Source organism: Trachurus japonicus, chromosome 4 (genome assembly GCF_045865225.1).
Source record: "Trachurus japonicus isolate A0001 chromosome 4, Traja_1.0".
Classification (NCBI taxonomy): domain Eukaryota; kingdom Metazoa; phylum Chordata; class Actinopteri; order Carangiformes; family Carangidae; genus Trachurus; species Trachurus japonicus.
Genome location: NC_140910.1, coordinates 27807096 through 27825338, shown reverse-complemented (window position 1 = coordinate 27825338; position 18243 = coordinate 27807096). Strand labels below are relative to the sequence as shown.

Below are 18243 nucleotides of genomic sequence, written 5' to 3'. Positions count from 1 at the left end.
CCCACAAATAAAGAAACACCAGACAAGTGTATAAGATAGCAGTCACAGTAATGACTGGTTGGTCCCAACTGAATCAGCTACGATGGTCCCCCCAAATAAAGAAACACCAAACAAGTGTGTAACATAGTAGTCATAGTAATGACTGGTTGGTCCCAACTGAATCAGGAAACCAGACTGTGCTTAGCAGCATGTGTAAAACCAATGTTGCAGTGATCTAAACTCAACCAAACAGTGTGCACAAGAGCAAAGTTGTACATATTTGACTAAAAATGAAACACAAAACACAATAAAGTGAGTCCTACCTGCATGATGGAGAATGATGGACTCTGTCTGGAGAGTTCAGTGTCAGCGGACTCAGCATCACATGGCTGTTCTTCTGCCTGAAATGATAAATCATCATTATTAAGCAACTAATCAACAAAACCAAAATCATTAGACCAAATAATAAGCAACAGTTAAAGGAGAACATCAATAATTTACATAAATATCAACATCTGTGAGTATCTGGCTCCAAATCATATTTTTTCCACATAAGTTGAACTTGGTTCTAGTCAATGTGTCGTTTGTGTGTAGCCTGTTTTAATACTGCAGTGATTGTTACAGCTGAAAACAAGTGAATATCAAGTGTTACAGGGTTGGATTGACCTGTGATAGAAGTGATGTGAACTATAGAAAGCAAACGTAGCCCAGTGTTATAGGCTCTATGTAATATATGGTGTGTTGTTGACATTGTGAATGAAAGAGTAATATCAGTATCAGTAAATGTGGAGATTATCTCTCAGCTACGGTGGTCCCCACAAATGAAGAAACACCAGACAAGTGTATAAGATAGCAGTCACAGTAATGACTGGTTGGTCCCAACTGAATCAGCTACGATGGTCCCCCCAAATAAAGAAACACCAGACAAGTGTGTAACATAGTAGTCATAGTAATGACTGGTTGGTCCCAACTGAATCAGGAAACCAGACTGTGCTTAGCAGCATGTGTAAAACCAATGTTGCACTGATCTAAACTCAACCAAACAGTGTGCACAAGAGCAAAGTTGTACATATTTGACTAAAAATGAAACACAAAACACAATAAAGTGAGTCCTACCTGCATGATGGAGGATGATGGACTCTGTCTGGAGAGTTCAGTGTCAGCGGACTCAGCATCACATGGCTGTTCTTCTGCCTGAAATGATAAATCATCATTATTAAGCAACTAATCAACAAAACCAAAATCATTAGACCAAATAATAAGCAACAGTTAAAGGAGAACATAAATAATTTACATAAATATCAACATCTGTGAGTATCTGGCTCCAAGTCATATTTTTTCCACATAAGTTGAACTTGGTTCTAGCCAATGTGACGTTTGTATGTAGCCTGTTTTAATACTGCAGTGATTGTTACAGCTGAAAACAAGTGAATATCAAGTGTTACAGGGTTGGATTGACCTGTGATAGAAGTGATGTGAACTATAGAAAGCAAACGTAGCCCAGTGTTATAGGCTCTATGTAATATATGGTGTGTTGTTGACATTGTGAATCAAAGAGTAATATCAGTATCAGTAAATGTGGAGATTATCTCTCAGCTACGGTGGTCCCCACAAATGAAGAAACACCAGACAAGTGTATAAGATAGCAGTCACAGTAATGACTGGTTGGTCCCAACTGAATCAGCTACGATGGTCCCCCCAAATAAAGAAACACCAAACAAGTGTGTAACATAGTAGTCATAGTAATGACTGGTTGGTCCCAACTGAATCAGCTACGGTGGTCCCCCCAAATAAAGAAACACCAAACAAGTGTGTAACATAGTAGTCATAGTAATGACTGGTTGGTCCCAACTGAATCAGCTACGATGGTCCCCCCAAATAAAGAAACACCAAACAAGTGTGTAACATAGTAGTCATAGTAATGACTGGTTGGTCCCAACTGAATCAGCTACGGTGGTCCCCCCAAATAAAGAAACACCAGACAAGTGTATAAGATAGCAGTCACAGTAATGACTGGTTGGTCCCAACTGAATCAGCTACGATGGTCCCCCCAAATAAAGAAACACCAGACAAGTGTGTAACATAGTAGTCATAGTAATGACTGGTTGGTCCCAACTGAATCAGGAAACTAGACTGTGCTTAGCAGCATGTGTAAAACCAATGTTGCACTGATCTAAACTCAACCAAACAGTGTGCACAAGAGCACAGTTGTACATATTTGACTAAAAATGAAACACAAAACACAATAAAGTGAGTCCTACCTGCATGATGGAGGATGATGGACTCTGTCTGGAGAGTTCAGTGTCAGCGGACTCAGCATCACATGGCTGTTCTTCTGCCTGAAATGATAAATCATCATTATTAAGCAACTAATCAACAAAACCAAAATCATTAGACCAAATAATAAGCAACAGTTAAAGGAGAACATAAATAATTTACATAAATATCAACATCTGTGAGTATCTGGCTCCAAGTCATATTTTTTCCACATAAGTTGAACTTGGTTCTAGCCAATGTGACGTTTGTGTAGCCTGTTTTAATACTGCAGTGATTGTTACAGCTGAAAACAAGTGAATATCAAGTGTTACAGGGTTGGATTGACCTGTAATAGAAGTGATGTGAACTATAGAAAGCAAACGTAGCCCAGTGTTATAGGCTCTATGTAATATATGGTGTGTTGTTGACATTGTGAATCAAAGAGTAATATCAGTATCAGTAAATGTGGAGATTATCTCTCAGCTACGGTGGTCCCCACAAATAAAGAAACACCAGACAAGTGTATAGGGTTGTACGGTATACCGGTACTAGAGTGGTACCGGGGTACTAACGCATTTAAAACGGTACCATACTGCGCTTAGATGGGACCGGTACTTTCATTTTGCGCCGCCGCCGGCGGTGACGTCGCCACATGAAGTCGCCGCATTGTAATTTGAGCCGCAGCGAGCGAGTGAGCAGTCACAAACGAAGCAAGGTGCTTTTTTAAATTACCGTTACAGCGCCACCTGTCCATGTGCCTGTGTTGTTGTGTGTGTCTGTGTGTGTGTGCGCGCGCTGCGCGCGAGAGAGACTGCCGCCACAGACTCGTTAATTAATGCAAACACTGCTGGTTAATAAGTTTCGTTTTTACCGCGCACCACCACTGGCATGCATGGTCTCCCTCTCTCTCTCTCTCTCTCTCTCTCTCTCTGTGAGTGAGTGAACACAGCGAAGGAGCGCTACGCAGAGATGAATTAACGGAACGATATTGCGTTGGTGATGGGGGGGGGGGGGGCGTTCATGTTCATGTTTGAGTAACATGAACGTTTGTTTCATTATATAAACTACTGATAACAATTTCTCCCAAAAATTACAACTGGTCAAAATAACAAAAAAGGATGCAGTGTTTTCAGACCTCATGCAAAGAAAACAAGTTGATATTCACACCACTAATGTTTCAATTTAGGAAGAGTTTATTAATATAGATGGAATTTTAATCCTGCAGCAGCAGTGACTGTTTACTGATTAACTGATTATTTACTGATGCATAGGTTATAGTTCTAAGATTTTCTATTAAAATAAAGCCAATAATGACATTTTTTGTGTTCTCTTTTTATTTGGAAAAGTACCGAAAAGTATCGAAAAGTATCGAAAAACATGTTGGTACCGATACCGGTACCAAAATGTTGGTATCGTGACAACACTACAAGTGTATAAGATAGCAGTCACAGTAATGACTGGTTGGTCCCAACTGAATCAGCTACGATGGTCCCCCCAAATAAAGAAACACCAAACAAGTGTGTAACATAGTAGTCATAGTAATGACTGGTTGGTCCCAACTGAATCAGGAAACTAGACTGTGCTTAGCAGCATGTGTAAAACCAATGTTGCACTGATCTAAACTCAACCAAACAGTGTGCACAAGAGCAAAGTTGTACATATTTGACTAAAAATGAAACACAAAACACAATAAAGTGAGTCCTACCTGCATGATGGAGGATGATGGACTCTGTCTGGAGAGTTCAGTGTCAGCGGACTCAGCATCACATGGCTGTTCTTCTGCCTGAAATGATAAATCATCATTATTAAGCAACTAATCAACAAAACCAAAATCATTAGACCAAATAATAAGCAACAGTTAAAGGAGAACATAAATAATTTACATAAATATCAACATCTGTGAGTATCTGGCTCCAAGTCATATTTTTTCCACATAAGTTGAACTTGGTTCTAGCCAATGTGACGTTTGTGTAGCCTGTTTTAAAGGGGACCTATTATGCTCCTTTTTGCACCAACTAAAATAGTTCCTGGGTGTCTTAAAGACATGTCTGTGACGTGCTTCGGTCAAAATACCCCAAAGATCAAACATCACAGCATTCTCAAAAACAGGGCTCTGCAAAACGGTCTGTTTCAGTGGCCCCTCCCTTTAAATGCAAATGAACCACTCCCTCAGCATTGCGTTACCATGACGATGTCTACTACTAGTACCTATACTGATTTGGCCAAAATGTAGTATGCAAACAAAAGCTAAATCTGCAGTAGGCAAATTGCCAGATCTCCAGTCTGCATCTGACCAGTCTACATTGTGTAATGAAATGTGCCCATGACCTATCTCACCCTAACCAAAGATGGTATAGAGTCTTTGCCATGTAGGCTACTGTAACCATACATGAAATATAAAAATGCAAAAATAAATATATAAAATAAATTAAAAATATATGCAGAATGGTCAGTTCATTGTAAAACAGTTATTTATTGATGTAAATGTGGTGATTTGTGCACATAGACTACAGCAGCACTGCTCCTCTCCTCCTCCTTCTCACAGCTTCACTTTTCATTCAAACTGATTCAACTGCCACAAGATTTCATCAATGAGACCAACATTCTGCTAAATAGACTAACCACACGGCGGTAAACGTCTAAAAAACCTGCGGGTATGTTTATTAGCGATGGTTTTCTCTACCGCGGTGAGCACGGACGCCTGCCCGGCCAAGGAGGCCTGCAGACGGGTGCTGCCTGTGTGAGGAGCCGCTGCAGCTCCAGAGCTCCGGTGCTCCGGCGGTCCAGCGTTACGTCGGTCCGGCGAACAACGTCGCCCCGGCGGTACGTCGCTCCTCACACAGGTACAGCTTCACTTACATGAAACGTCGGCGTAAACTTCTAAATAAAACTTAGTAAAGTGACGCTACAGCGCTAAAACATGCAGGGAAGAAGCAGGAAGTAGTCCGCTCCGCTCTCAGCTGTGACACCAGGCACAACAGAGCAGCATGGGGGGAGGCGGGGCCGGCTGGAGCAGAGACCTCGGCATGACCATGTAGGGGAGTCCGGCACGCATCGACGTAGACGCGAGCTCATGTCAAAAAAAACTCAGCGCAACCGAGTGTAACAGGTGTGCAGAGAAATCCCAATTATCTAGCAGGGTTTACCTCCAAATGCATTAACCTCAGGATATGACACTTCCACGGCCTCTAGAACCATTATCCAACATTTTAAACATATATAAAAGTCTGAAAAGCTGGAAAAGCATAATAGGTCCCCTTTAATACTGCAGTGATTGTTACAGCTGAAAACAAGTGAATATCAAGTGTTACAGGGTTGGATTGACCTGTGATAGAAGTGATGTGAACTATAGAAAGCAAACGTAGCCCAGTGTTATAGGCTCTATGTAATATATGGTGTGTTGTTGACATTGTGAATCAAAGAGTAATATCAGTATCAGTAAATGTGGAGATTATCTCTCAGCTACGGTGGTCCCCACAAATGAAGAAACACCAGACAAGTGTATAAGATAGCAGTCACAGTAATGACTGGTTGGTACCCACAAATATATATTCGAAGAAACACATGTTAAAACTCAACAAACAAGTCACCACCTGACATTTCACCTCATTGTCTAATCTTCCTTCACTTCACACTGACCATCATGTATGACAAACCTGTTTCCTCCATGGCCAGTTCTTTCCCCCATAGTCATATGTCAATTCTTCTCCAGGCTGAATGTCCCTCAACGCAAAAAGACAGAGGTGTGGTTTGCCCTCTGTTATGACCCTCTTCATTTTGCAATTTGGTTTCCTGTGTTCATCATTGACGAGTCGTCCAAGACTGCCATCTTCTCGGGCTGCATCAATACTTGAGAATAAAAAAAGAATTACTAAACTTGATAAATATTAAATTACTTATTGTAATTTGCCATTACTCTTATTAGTATTGGCTATAAATACTAACTTATAAAGCATTTGATTATTATCATTTTTATGAAAAAAAAAGTGCAGAAATATAACATTCAATCAAAACCTTACCACCATGTCTTTTCTTTCCAGTAAAAGTCAAACATATAAACAGCACATTCTTTGTGATAGGTCCTCCTTCTTCTTTCTGATTCTTGACAATTTATTAACTCTCCTCTGTACTCCACCACAAAGTCCCCTTTTCCAAAATGGGCTTTGGCAAACACCCCTCGACCTATTGAAACACGTGTAACAAATAGAATTTTTTAATACCTTAAAACTTTCTCATGGTTAAGCTATTTTTTCATAAGAAATCAATAATTACATGAAAATATATAATTAATACATGCATAACAGCTCTTTTTTTAAAGGTGCATGAATTTCTGTCAGGATATGCAAAAAACTATTAAAAGGGCTGTAGAGGTTCATTTATTACCACCCTGTAGCCTGTCTGATCACTGTGTCATACCTTTTGTCACTGAATGCTATGTCCAGCATTTAGGTTTTTAATAAACAATACAAACACTGTCAATTTCTTCACTTGCAGCTGACATGAAAACAATTTTAGCTCAGCAAATATCTAATAATTGCCAGCCTGATGAAGGCATGTTAGGCCACCAGTCACAAATACTGAACTCAGATTGGAAAAATTGGTAAAGTGCACCACATTAAATGGCTGCTGGATTCATACTTAAAGAGAGAGAGATATGTTATTTATTCTACACAAATGAGGTCATTTACATGCATTTGGCACATGGCATTTTGGACCTTAAATGTATATTATAAACACACACAGTACCTTTATAGGAGTTAATGTATTGTACTTCTAATTCTGCTGTCTTGTCCAGTGCATGGACAGCATGCTCTACTGCATCCTCTATTGGCGGTTTCCTCCTGCGTCTCCGTGCAGCCATTGAAAATCCTATAATGAAATACAGAACTATTATTATATTACAATATATATCCACATAGATCTAACATTTGATAAAAATGTTGGGTTACAACCAAATCTAGACCACATGAAGTATGATTAGATAGCACTGTTATATGTTACTGCATTCATTTTAAACTCAAGTCAATTCAGTCAGAAATTGAACCACTCAATATTACCAAAGTAACATTGGCGAAAAAATTGCAAGATGACCTCAAACAACAACATCCCATCTCTACCCCACCAGACAATAGATAAGCCCACATAGAATATGTGCATATAATATATGATGAAATGCAAGCATATATGTTGATAACAAATGTATAGCTCGAATTTAAGCTTGTTTATATACAAATATAGTTTATCCATATATGTGTTTACATTATATGTACAAATATTTCATGTATGGCAATCATTAACACAGCCCACATGCCATATTAAAAAGCACTCTGTATTGGGTAAACTTAATGCTTTACTGATTCAAAATATGAAGCAAACTGCGTTTTAATCAAGCCTGTGTCTGTTGCTGCTAGACAATCAGCAGACCTTAGCCTGGGACACACTGAAGGAGGGACATGAAACACGCGTGAGTCAGGTCAAACAGCTGTGGAGCCTCCTGCTTACACTAGCTGTGGATGCACAGTTGAACACAATTTTCAGTCTTTAAACAGCTGCATGTGTAGACTCTCTCTCTTCCTCTCTATCCTTCCCCCGATAGTCTGAACGAGAGGAAACTGAAGTCAAACTCAAAGTGTGAACAGAGGAGACTTGCAGTTCAAGTTCTGCGTGCACTGTGCCCCAGGCACGACGCTGAAGTTAGCCTCCGATTCGCCAGCCTCCGATTCGGCACTTAAGGGGAAAGTTAAGAGGAAATTGACGTAATGAGCAGAGCGACTGTTTGTACAATGATTGCCTGGTTTTTGTGACACTTCCTGCTGTAAAAACATTTTAGATATTTTAGGTTAGTCATTAATTGTGCCTGACACCCGCTATTGTATTTGTGAAACGTTTATTTTATTTGTGAAAATGCTAAGGGGAGGTTTCACCGTTTTTGTTTGATACCTGCAGACCTCATTAGACCTGGTCCAGATCAAAAACCGCTTTGCCTAGACTTCTCAAATCTGGCCTAGATTATCCTACAGAGGCTAAACATTCATTCAGACACAGTTTCTGATCTGTGAAACCTTTATGCTATGTGTGAAAATGCAATAAAGGCACATTTCACTGTTTTTTCATCATATAGACTGCATTAGACCTGGTCCAGATCAAAAACCGCTTTGCCTAGACTTCTCAAATCTGGCCTAGATTATCCTACAGAGGCTAAACATTCATTCAGACACAGTTTCTGATCTGTGAAACCTTTATGCTATGTGTGAAAATGCAATAAAGGCACATTTCACTGTTTTTTCATCATATAGACCGCATTAGACCTGGTCCAGATCAAAAACCGCTTTGCCTAGACCTCTCAAATCCGGCCTAGATTAATCTACAGGTAATGAAGATTCGTTCAGACACACTTTCTGATCTGTGAAACCTTCATTCTATGTGTGAAAATGCAATAAAGGCACATTTCACTGTTTTTTCATCATATAGACCGCATTAGACCTGGTCCAGATCAAAAACCGCTTTGCCTAAACTTCTCAAATCTGGCCTAGATTAATCTACAGGTAATGAAGATTCGTTCAGACACAGTTTCTGATCTGTGAGACCTTCATTCTATGTGTGAAAATGCAATAAAGGCACATTTCACTGTTTTTTCATCATATAAACCGCATTAGACCTGGTCCAGATCAAAAACCGCTTTGCCTAGACTTCTCAAATCTGGCCTAGATTAATCTACAGAGGCTAAACATTCATTCAGACACAGTTTCTGATCTGTGAAACCTTTATGCTATGTGTGAAAATGCAATAAAGGCACATTTCACTGTTTTTTCATCATATAGACTGCATTAGACCTGGTCCAGATCAAAAACCGCTTTGCCTAGACTTCTCAAATCTGGCCTAGATTAATCTACAGGTAATGAAGATTCGTTCAGACACACTTTCTGATCTGTGAAACCTTTATGCTATGTGTGAAAATGCAATAAAGGCACATTTCACTGTTTTTTCATCATATAGACTGCATTAGACCTGGTCCAGATCAAAAACCGCTTTGCCTAGACTTCTCAAATCCGGCCTAGATTAATCTACAGGTAATGAAGATTCGTTCAGACACACTTTCTGATCTGTGAAACCTTCATTCTATGTGTGAAAATGCAATAAAGGCACATTTCACTGTTTTTTCATCATATAGACCGCATTAGACCTGGTCCAGATCAAAAACCGCTTTGCCTAAACTTCTCAAATATGGCCTAGATTAATCTACAGAGGCTAAACATTCATTCAGACACAGTTTCTGATCTGTGAGACCTTCATTCTATGTGTGAAAATGCAATAAAGGCACATTTCACTGTTTTTTCATCATATAGACCGCATTAGACCTGGTCCAGATCAAAAACCGCTTTGCCTAGACTTCTCAAATCTGGCCTAGATTAATCTACAGAGGCTAAACATTCATTCAGACACAGTTTCTGATCTGTGAAACCTTCATTCTATGTGTGAAAATGCAATAAAGGCACATTTCACTGTTTTTTCATCATATAGACCGCATTAGACCTGGTCCAGGTCAAAAACCGCTTTGCCTAGACTTCTCAAATATGGCCTAGATTATCCTACAGAGGCTAAACATTCATTCAGACACAGTTTCTGATCTGTGAAACCTTTATTCTTTTATTCTGTTTTTGAAAATGCAAAAAGGGATAAATTCACAAAACTGTCACAAAACAAGACTTTAGCTGTATTCACACACCCATTATGATAGGCAATGAGGTTCAGTGTCTTGCCCAAGGACACTTTGACATAATGACACAGATTGGAGGAATTGAGATTCGAAACACCATCCTTCCGGTTGAACGACCCGCTCTACCTCCTGAGCCACAGCCACTGTAAGTAAAGCTAAAAAACATCCAGCAGTATAAAATAATTTTAGCTTCGATTTTTGGTGTTTAACAGTTTTTTTGTGTGCCTTTATTGCATTTTCACACATAGCATAAAGGTTTCACAGATCAGAAACTGTGTCTGAATGAATGTTTAGCCTCTGTAGATTAATCTAGGCCAGATTTGAGAAGTCTAGGCAAAGCGGTTTTTGATCTGGACCAGGTCTAATGCGGTCTATATGATGAAAAAACAGTGAAATGTGCCTTTATTGTATTTTCACACATAGAATGAAGGTCTCACAGATCAGAAACTGTGTCTGAACGAATCTTCATTACCTGTAGATTAATCTAGGCCAGATTTGAGAAGTCTAGGCAAAGCGGTTTTTGATCTGGACCAGGTCTAATGCGGTCTATATGATGAAAAAACAGTGAAATGTGCCTTTATTGCATTTTCACACATAGAATAAATGTTTCACAGATCAGAAAGTGTGTCTGAACGAATCTTCATTACCTGTAGATTAATCTAGGCCAGATTTGAGAAGTCTAGGCAAAGCGGTTTTTGATCTGGACCAGGTCTAATGCGGTCTATATGATGAAAAAACAGTGAAATGTGCCTTTATTGCATTTTCACACATAGAATAAATGTTTCACAGATCAGAAACTGTGTCTGAATGAATGTTTAGCCTCTGTAGATTAATCTAGGCCAGATTTGAGAAGTCTAGGCAAAGCGGTTTTTGATCTGGACCAGGTCTAATGCGGTCTATATGATGAAAAAACAGTGAAATGTGCCTTTATTGCATTTTCACACATAGAATGAAGGTTTCACAGATCAGAAACTGTGTCTGAATGAATGTTTAGCCTCTGTAGATTAATCTAGGCCATATTTGAGAAGTCTAGGCAAAGCGGTTTTTGATCTGGACCAGGTCTAATGCGGTCTATATGATGAAAAAACAGTGAAATGTGCCTTTATTGCATTTTCACACATAGAATAAATGTTTCACAGATCAGAAACTGTGTCTGAATGAATGTTTAGCCTCTGTAGATTAATCTAGGCCATATTTGAGAAGTCTAGGCAAAGCGGTTTTTGACCTGGACCAGGTCTATTGCGGTCTATATGATGAAAAAACAGTGAAATGTGCCTTTATTGTATTTTCACACATAGAATGAAGGTCTCACAGATCAGAAACTGTGTCTGAACGAATCTTCATTACCTGTAGATTAATCTAGGCCAGATTTGAGAAGTCTAGGCAAAGCGGTTTTTGATCTGGACCAGGTCTAATGCGGTCTATATGATGAAAAAACAGTGAAATGTGCCTTTATTGCATTTTCACACATAGAATAAATGTTTCACAGATCAGAAAGTGTGTCTGAACGAATCTTCATTACCTGTAGATTAATCTAGGCCAGATTTGAGAAGTCTAGGCAAAGCGGTTTTTGACCTGGACCAGGTCTAATGCAGTCTATATGATGAAAAAACAGTGAAATGTGCCTTTATTGCATTTTCACACATAGAATAAATGTTTCACAGATCAGAAAGTGTGTCTGAACGAATCTTCATTACCTGTAGATTAATCTAGGCCAGATTTGAGAAGTCTAGGCAAAGCGGTTTTTGATCTGGACCAGGTCTAATGCGGTCTATATGATGAAAAAACAGTGAAATGTGCCTTTATTGCATTTTCACACATAGAATAAATGTTTCACAGATCAGAAACTGTGTCTGAATGAATGTTTAGCCTCTGTAGATTAATCTAGGCCAGATTTGAGAAGTCTAGGCAAAGCGGTTTTTGATCTGGACCAGGTCTAATGCGGTCTATATGATGAAAAAACAGTGAAATGTGCCTTTATTGCATTTTCACACATAGAATGAAGGTTTCACAGATCAGAAACTGTGTCTGAATGAATGTTTAGCCTCTGTAGATTAATCTAGGCCATATTTGAGAAGTCTAGGCAAAGCGGTTTTTGATCTGGACCAGGTCTAATGCGGTCTATATGATGAAAAAACAGTGAAATGTGCCTTTATTGCATTTTCACACATAGAATAAATGTTTCACAGATCAGAAACTGTGTCTGAATGAATGTTTAGCCTCTGTAGATTAATCTAGGCCATATTTGAGAAGTCTAGGCAAAGCGGTTTTTGACCTGGACCAGGTCTATTGCGGTCTATATGATAAAAAAACAGTGAAATGTGCCTTTATTGCATTTTCACACATAGAATAAATGTTTCACAGATCAGAAAGTGTGTCTGAACGAATCTTCATTACCTGTAGATTAATCTAGGCCAGATTTGAGAAGTCTAGGCAAAGCGGTTTTTGACCTGGACCAGGTCTAATGCGGTCTATATGATGAAAAAACAGTGAAATGTGCCTTTATTGCATTTTCACACATAGAATGAAGGTTTCACAGATCAGAAACTGTGTCTGAATGAATGTTTAGCCTCTGTAGATTAATCTAGGCCATATTTGAGAAGTCTAGGCAAAGCGGTTTTTGATCTGGACCAGGTCTAATGCGGTCTATATGATGAAAAAACAGTGAAATGTGCCTTTATTGCATTTTCACACATAGAATAAATGTTTCACAGATCAGAAACTGTGTCTGAATGAATGTTTAGCCTCTGTAGATTAATCTAGGCCATATTTGAGAAGTCTAGGCAAAGCGGTTTTTGACCTGGACCAGGTCTATTGCGGTCTATATGATAAAAAAACAGTGAAATGTGCCTTTATTGCATTTTCACACATAGAATAAATGTTTCACAGATCAGAAAGTGTGTCTGAACGAATCTTCATTACCTGTAGATTAATCTAGGCCAGATTTGAGAAGTCTAGGCAAAGCGGTTTTTGACCTGGACCAGGTCTAATGCGGTCTATATGATGAAAAAACAGTGAAATGTGCCTTTATTGCATTTTCACACATAGAATGAAGGTTTCACAGATCAGAAACTGTGTCTGAATGAATGTTCAGCCTGTGTAGGATAATCTAGGCCAGATTTGAGAAGTTTAGGCAAAGCGGTTTTTGATCTGGACCAGGTCTAATGCGGTCTATATGATGAAAAAACAGTGAAATGTGCCTTTATTGCATTTTCACACATAGAATGAAGGTTTCACAGATCAGAAAGTGTGTCTGAACGAATCTTCATTACCTGTAGATTAATCTAGGCCAGATTTGAGAAGTCTAGGCAAAGCGGTTTTTGACCTGGACCAGGTCTAATGCGGTCTATATGATGAAAAAACAGTGAAATGTGCCTTTATTGCATTTTCACACATAGCATAAAGGTTTCACAGATCAGAAACTGTGTCTGAATGAATGTTTAGCCTCTGTAGGATAATCTAGGCCAGATTTGAGAAGTCTAGGCAAAGCGGTTTTTGATCTGGACCAGGTCTAATGAGGTCTGCAGGTATCAAACAAAAACGGTGAAACCTCCCCTTAGCATTTTCACAAATAAAATAAACGTTTCACAAATACAATAGCGGGTGTCAGGCACAATTAATGACTAACCTAAAATATCTAAAATGTTTTTACAGCAGGAAGTGTCACAAAAACCAGGCAATCATTGTACAAACAGTCGCTCTGCTCATTACGTCAATTTCCTCTTAACTTTCCCCTTAAGTGCCGAATCGGAGGCTGGCGAATCGGAGGCTAACTTCAGCGTCGTGCCCCAGGCTGCATGTTAGTCAATTAACTTAGCTAGCGCGAGCTGCTCTGCTAACGTTAGGTAGCTCCCCTTCATGTAAACATTTAGTCAAGCTAGCGCGAGCTGCTCTGCTAACCTTAGGTAGCCCCCCTTCATGTAAACATTTCACTCCATGACCGAATGCAACGCGGTGAAGTTGCTTTTTTGTTTCTTTAACACACCTACCTGCTATTTGTGAGAAATTACAACTAACCTTTTCGTTGGGGCCAAGCTGCCACTTGACCGCTTCTCTGTGCCGTTCTCTCCCTCCTGTCGAGCCAAGGAGCGCTCACCTCACAGCGACCAAGCTTTGATAAACAAACCGGATCCGCCCTGTGTGTCGCTACCTGAGCTTATGGTGCGTTCGAGGCAACCCGTAACTCGTATTTTTCCGACCTGTTCCTATGGTTACCCGTTAGAACGTACAGTCAAACTCGTAACTTCCCACCTGTGAACTCGTGCTAGATCGATCTCCTCCCAGTTCCCAGTTCGTAACTCGTAACTTGCCTGGAACGCTACAAACTCGTAACTGGTGACTTGAAGTCGTGACTTACGGGTTAAAAAGCCTGAACGCACCATTAATTAAAAAAAAAAAAAGCGCTCGTTGAGGTGGAGCTGAGAACAGCGGAGTTTCCTCTGCTGCAGCTGATCAGCTGACATGTGGTCAAGACGTGGCATCAGTGTTTCCCACAGGATTTCAGGACACCATGGCACAACAAACTGAATTTCAGAAACATTATCTTGGCTAACAATGTGGAACAACAAGGTGGATGCACAAAAAAACTTATTTCACCGCTCCATGTATTGATTTTTCGGCAGCTGTCAACAAATGCACATGGCCATGTATTGATTTTTCGCTGCGTCTTTGTAAACAGATCCACGTGGCCATGTATTGATTTTTTGCCTTTATTGTAAAGAGCGACATGATGCTGCTGTGTGTAGGAGTCACAAGCCAAAAACCACTGGGTTACCATCAGCCTGGTTACATCAGGCTGAGTTCCACAAATCAGTTTATGCTTCTGTGATTTAAGTAGTTAAATATTAATGAATTAATCATAATTTGCATCCCTAGTCTGTTGGTCTTGGTTAAAGGGATAGTTCACCCAAAATTCAAATTTCACTCATTATCTACTCATGTTGACTAAGAGCTGTGAGAATTTTCAGAGTCCTCCGTTCCTTCTCTGAGTTACGGGGGGGTCCTCGCAGCAGTATTTGTCCATATAGAGAGCCTAAGCGGAAGCAGGAAGCAAGGGAGTAGGTTTGATTTTGACATTGGTGGGGACACAAAAGTGCTCCGAGGCATCGCTCCTGAAAGTTGATGTTTTTTGCATTTGCAATCATAATTTCATGTTATGTAGGGGTAACTAATGAGCAACTAATGGAAGACAAGAAGGCAAGAAGAGTTCTCAGCTGCTCTGGCTGAAGTCAACTGTGCATCATCATGACTAACACATCCATCATTATTTAACCTCACCTGTGAATTTCCAGCCTCTCCTCCATCTCCTCCTTCTCTACCTCCTCCAGCTTCTCCTTCTCTACCTCATCCTGCCTCTCCTCCATCTCCTCCTTCTCTACCTCCTCCATCTCCTCCTTCTCTACCTCCTCCAGCTTCTCCTCCTCTACCTCCTCTGGTCTCTCCTTCTCTACCTCCTCCTGCCTCTCCTCTTTCTGTTCTAGCCTCTCCTCCTCTACCTCCTCTGGTCTCTCCTTCTCTACCTCCTCCTGCCTCTCCTCTTTCTGTTCTAGCCTCTCCTCCTCTACCTCCTCTGGTCTCTCCATCTCCATCTCCTCCTTCTCTACCTCTTCCTGCCTCTCCTCCTTCATCTGTTCTAGCCTCTCCTCCTCTACCTCCTCTGGTCTCTCCTTCTCCATCTCCTCCTTCTCTACCTCTTCCTGCCTCTCCTCCTTCATCTGTTCTAGCCTCTCCTCCTCTACCTCCTCTGGTCTCTCCATCTCCTCCTTCTCTACCTCTTCCTGCCTCTCCTCCTTCATCTGTTCTAGCCTCTCCTCCTCTACCTCCTCTGGTCTCTCCATCTCCTCCTTCTCTACCTCTTCCTGCCTCTCCTCCTTCTGTTCTAGCCTCTCCTCCTCTACCTCCTCTGGTCTCTCCATCTCCTCCTTCTCTACCTCTTCCTGCCTCTCCTCCCTCTGTTCTAGCCTCTCCTCCTCTACCTCCTCTGGTCTCTCCATCTCCTCCTTCTCTACCTCTTCCTGCCTCTCCTCCCTCTGTTCTAGCCTCTCCTCCTCTACCTCCTCTGGTCTCTCCATCTCCTCCTTCTCTACCTCTTCCTGCCTCTCCTCCCTCTGTTCTAGCCTCTCCTCCTCTACCTCCTCTGGTCTCTCCATCTCCTCCTTCTCTACCTCTTCCTGCCTCTCCTCCCTCTGTTCTAGCCTCTCCTCCTCTACCTCCTCTGGTCTCTCCTTCTCCATCTCCTCCAGCCTCTCTACTGTCTGTCTCTGTCACCTGACTGAATATGTTGATGCAGGAGGAAAAAAGGCTTTTACTTTCACACAATGTGTAATTTATTCCCCGAAAATATGGATGTATAAAATTACATGAGCATCTGAGGTTTTTTTTGTAGGCCTATTTTCCCGACCAATGTACTAAAATTCATGTGACAAAAAAATGCTTCTCACTGTTCTCAGGTCAAATATTTATATGCGATTAAAATGCGATTAATTGCTATTAATTAATTACACAGCCTCTAATTAATTAGATTAATTTTTTTTAATCGAGTCCCGGCCCTAAAATTAATACTATTTTTTAACAGAGAATTACGGAATTAATTAAGAATAAATGCCAGTTTTCTTTGTCTATGTACTTAATAAAAGATATTATATCCGTTACTTTTTGATAAGATGTTATTTGATAATAAATCAAAAGCTTGTCGTTTCCACTGGTACTTACATACAGGAAAATACATTCAATAGTTATAACATTATGTAATAACCTTTATAATTAATAACCCTCACTAAGTCAGTCAGTGTAGTATCTGTCTTTGCAGTAAACCAATTGCTTGCACATGCGCAGATGACCAAGTGTGTGTGAAGTGTGTGTGTCTGCCTTACCAGGTCTGACCAGTAGGGGGCGATACTGAGTAAATTTCACTCAAGCACACTTAAGCACACTTGTCAGGTTTTCGTGACTGGTGGGGTAACCCCTGAAAATTTGACAGGGCATCCCTGTGACCTTTTTTACATCAATGCAATGCTTTTCTTGGTGGGGACCAGCATTTTGGTCCCCACCAAAATTTTGGTGCCCACACTGTGAGTGTGCTGTCCGACGGTGGTTCCCACCAAGTAACATAGACAAACACACACACACACACACACACACACACACACACACACACATACACACACTCTCTCTCTCTCTCTCTCTCTCTCTCTCTCTCTCTTAAATGACTGGAGGCCACCCACCATTTCAGAGCTGCAGGGGTCTGGGAGCAAAAAACCTTGGAGGGATAAAACAACACTGACGCCATGTCCAGAGTACTAAATACCTTTATCTGAAATAATTTATAAAACCTGTTCCACTCACGACTCAAGAGTCTTAAAGGGGAATTGCCGTTTTTTTTTTTTACAATCTGGACCTTATTTCTAGCAAAAAAATACGATCATTTACTCACCCAGATAACTTTGGTGTCATTACAAGTTGTTCTGACAAAATTGGATCCAGCCGAGAGCCGCGTATATCAATATAATGCGAGAACACGGGGCAGCGCAATGCAGCCTCTAAATAACACATTAACTGCTGCGAAACTCGTTCATTTCACCAATATTTTGTTATGATACACTAGTGCTATTCCCCTCTGAGTCTGGGTTTAGGGTTTTGGGTCTGCATGTAGGTTGACCTATCTAATTTTGTCGAAAGGACTCGTAATGACAGCAAAGTTATCTGGGTGAGTAAATGATTGTATTTTAAGAAATAAGGTCCAGGTTGTAAAAAAAACGGAAATTCCCCTTTAAAATGACCTTTTTAGTTCACCAAAACCAAGAAATATGGAGGTAGTTGTCTTTCACTTAATGTTGAAAAAGTCCACGCAATGTGGCCGGACATAAATTTAACTTCCCATCCCATTCCCAAACATTTGTTCCACAGCAGAAAAGGAGAAGAGAGTGATGATGATGATGAGGACTGCTGTGTGGTGGGTTTCCCCTCCTTTCTGCCGTGTCCCCGTTTGCTTACATGGAGAAAAAACAAAAACAGAAAACGATGCAGATCAGATCAACGATTTGGAGCAGAACACAACCTCAGGCTGGAGTTATTTCATGCACAAAGAATGACTGGCAGCTGAAGCTCTGACTTTTTTCTTATTCTCTGTGAAGAAAGGGGGCGAGAGGGAGGGAGGGGAGGAGGGGTGTGTCCACTCGGCCTCCGTCTACATGTGGAAAGCAAATGTGCTCGTATCTCTGCTCGTGTCTGATCTCTGCTTTGTCAAAAACACACTCCAGATTTGCCAGATGTGGTGGTTATAAATAAATTCA

At 40.6% G+C, this 18243-nt stretch overlaps 1 protein-coding gene and 1 long non-coding RNA gene across 3 annotated transcripts in view; one reads left to right on the top strand and one right to left on the bottom strand.

Annotated features, from left to right (window-relative positions):
* Positions 1–18243, top strand: part of LOC146989110 (carboxyl-terminal PDZ ligand of neuronal nitric oxide synthase protein-like) — a 249511-nt gene that overhangs the window by 101305 nt on the left and 129963 nt on the right. The window lies entirely within an intron of this gene.
* On the bottom strand, positions 2243–14456 carry LOC146989111 (uncharacterized). Its single transcript, XR_015035777.1, has 7 exons — positions 14332–14456; positions 13970–14107; positions 6982–7104; positions 6255–6417; positions 5892–6084; positions 3941–4018; positions 2243–2318 (listed from the first exon to the last, which is right to left on the bottom strand). It is a non-coding gene; the product is annotated as an uncharacterized LOC146989111 (long non-coding RNA).